General features: G+C 41.6%; 1 protein-coding gene across 2 annotated transcripts in view; it reads right to left on the bottom strand.

The window, feature by feature from the left end:
• Khdrbs3 (KH RNA binding domain containing, signal transduction associated 3) overlaps positions 1-2,918 on the bottom strand; it is a 158,966-nt gene that overhangs the window by 121,194 nt on the left and 34,854 nt on the right. Inside the window, exon 2 of one of the 2 annotated variants that reach the window (XM_031359408.1) lies at positions 2,278-2,397. The exons of the other annotated variant lie outside the window; for it this stretch is intronic. The gene's annotated coding sequence lies outside the window, so the exon portion shown is untranslated. The remainder of the gene's footprint in view (positions 1-2,277; positions 2,398-2,918) is intronic. 2 annotated transcript variants of the gene reach the window in all.

Raw genomic sequence — 2,918 nt, 5'->3', positions numbered from 1 at the left:
AGAAAACATCTAATAAAAAAAAAAGTGAGAATGCTACCAAACAGTACCATTGTGTGTCTATGACTGCAAGCTTGCTTTAAAAGACAGGCAGGCTGAGGTTAAAGAGGACAGGGAAGACATTTTCATTACATGTAGTGACAGGCTTGGCATTTTGGTTTCTTTAAAAAAGACAGATAAGAATGTGCGTTCATTTTAATCCCAGGTGTGAGGATCTGAGGCTGTTTCAGATTGTCTCTGGCAGCTGGTGATAGTTTCTATGATTATATGACATTTGGAATTCTGGGGACTTTTCAGAGGGTATATAAATACTAGAGCCACCTCATCCTCCATGTTAGGTAGGTTGCTGGTCTCCAGTTGTTAAGTAGTACACAAAGAAGAAATAACAAAAAGAAATTAGATATCCTGAAGGCTAAGATCAAACTTGCCCCAGGGAATTTGACACCAGGCCCTAATCATCCAGGAGTTTGTTTAAAGTTGAAGTTGCCCTCTTTCCTTTCTGTTCTTTTTGCTCTCCTCCCTAGTGTCAGGGGGTTGAAAGGGTGAAGAAGGGGTGGAGAAGGACTGAAGAAAGAAGAGCCTACAAAGCAGCAAAGACTGGAGCAAAAGGGGAAGAGCAGGGATTAGGCTGGACTGGGGTGTGGTGATGCATGCCTGTAATCTCTGCTCAGCAGGCTGGTGTGATGATGGCTTCCACACGAGCCTGTCTCAGAGAGCCAACAAACAATACATCAAATCCCAAAGCTCTTCCACACTCCAGTTTTTCAGCTTTCTCACAGGAATGAGCAGCAAGATACACTTTGTTGAATCACAGAGGCTGTGCCTATTTGAATCGGCCACACCTTGAATCCTACCTGTTACTGTCACTAACTGCTAAACTCAGAGACCCCTCCTTCTCCCTCTAATGTCTACAAATGTAAAGGTATCCTTTTTTTTTTTTGCAAGCTGCTGCTGGATCTCCTATCCCAGCTTCTCCTACTGTGACTGCCTTGGTGATTAGAGGACCTGATTCACCTCAGAGCATCTCTGTGCTGAACCTGGAACTTTTATTATTTAAAAGGTATTTTTGGACAACTGATAAAACAATTATAAATCCTTCTTTTGGGTGGGTTAAAACCTTATTTCTCTCAACTCTGTTGGCTCTATTCTGTCTCTTTCAAATGCATTCAGCACTTCAGGGCATGATTTCCACAGCTCAGAAACATCACACTAAAGAAAAAACTCTGCCCAACACAAGAGTTCCTCCATGACTAGTATTCTGTGTGGCTTTCCAATGTGAAGTTCAAGGCTTATGACTTTATGGATTCTAGATTCCACACCTGATATGTTCAAAGGCCCTACATTTTAAGAAAAAAACTACAGAATGAAAGACAAAGAGCTCAGAATTCGACCAGCTTTGCTTCTATTTGTTGTATAAAATAAATGTCTGTTCAACCATAACTGTACCAGACATAGCTGAAGGGCAGAAGGAAGTCTGAGCATCTACTGAAGAGAAGACAAGCATTTCAGGCACTTTAAACACACAGGTTTAATTAATCTTTGAAGGCAGCAAAAGCAAGAGCAGCCCTTTCCTGTGCATCAGGGTTCTGAATCTTCCCAACCACAGCTTTTGATGAGAGCCATGGCTACCACATTCACTGCGAATGTGTAATCCAAGTTTCTACTAATGACCAGCTGACCATCTTTCAAAGCCAGTTACCCTGAGTACCTTGTAATATGTCGTAATCTAGGATGGTCTGCCTTAGACAGTAAGTTTCCGTAGAGATTCGTGAAGCAAGCACTGAATACTGATCACAACGGAACCTTAAGCAATCCTAAAATGTGTGATCTTTTTCTATTTCAGCCACAAACTAGCTTAAGTGATCTTACTAACCATATTCTAAGGCGTGTTCTTCATCTCTAGGCATTTCTGAGCATCCTGGTTCCACCCACGAGGCAGAGCCCACAGTTGAGAACAAGCTGCCTCCGAAGAAGTGGGCAGGTGGGGTGTGCTCTCTGTCCAGACAGCTGCTCTTCTAGGAGGCCTCCTTGGCCTCAAAGCCTCTTTCTCAATCTTCCAACAACCTCAGACCTCTTCATCTGCTAATGAATGAAGTTCTAGCTTGTGTAACCAAAGCAAACCAATTGAGGAAACAGAGGAAGGACCATGAGAGACTCAGAGGAAGCAGATATCCCCCACGCAGTAACCATCTTTTCATTTAGTACACATAGCCAAACTGCCAGAGCTTGGCAAATATGGCCTCACAGTGAACTGGGTTTCCTAGCCTGGCCTCTGCTCACCTTTTCTGGAGTTGGCAGGCTTGAGTCTTATCACCGTTGTTGTGACATTTCTGTCCTCAGCAACACAACACCTATAGTCATGTCAGATGCTATTATTTCAAAATGTACAAAGATGGTTTTCTGTAAAAAAGTAATAATAAAATCCCAAAGGTTAACCTTAGCTGCTAAAAACTAGGCTTTTATCTTATATGGGCTTTATCTTATATGCAACAAAACGATTTTTTTTCCTATTTCATTTCAATTTGGGGTCAGCAGAGGGGATAAGGACTACATAAAAGGGAAGAATTACCTTTTTTTTTTTCATTTCTACATAATAAAAAAGTCTCTTTGATCAAATAAAAATCCACAGCAACTGTCTCTCCTCCTGGCAAGGTTAAATCTCAGAAAGATAAAGTAAATAAGATAAATGTGTTGAAAACACTCTGATGTTTCTGGAGTGGAAATTAAGGACATCAAACAATTGCAATAAAAGGAGAAAGTAAGATGTGCAGGTGATAAGCCCTAACAAAAGTTTGGCCTGCCAGCTATATCTACATCTGAAGGTTGAAGAGAGAGGGGCTGGGGGAGGGAGGGAGGGAGGGAGAGAGATTATACAGATAGCAAGCTTCACGTAAAAGGTTGTAACTTTCATTTTACAGAAG

The sequence above is a fragment of the Mastomys coucha genome, unplaced genomic scaffold, assembly GCF_008632895.1.
Source record: "Mastomys coucha isolate ucsf_1 unplaced genomic scaffold, UCSF_Mcou_1 pScaffold7, whole genome shotgun sequence".
In the NCBI taxonomy this organism is placed as follows: Eukaryota; Metazoa; Chordata; class Mammalia; order Rodentia; family Muridae; genus Mastomys; species Mastomys coucha.
Note: the sequence above shows the minus strand (reverse complement) of the source record. Positions and strands in the feature narration are given on the sequence as shown.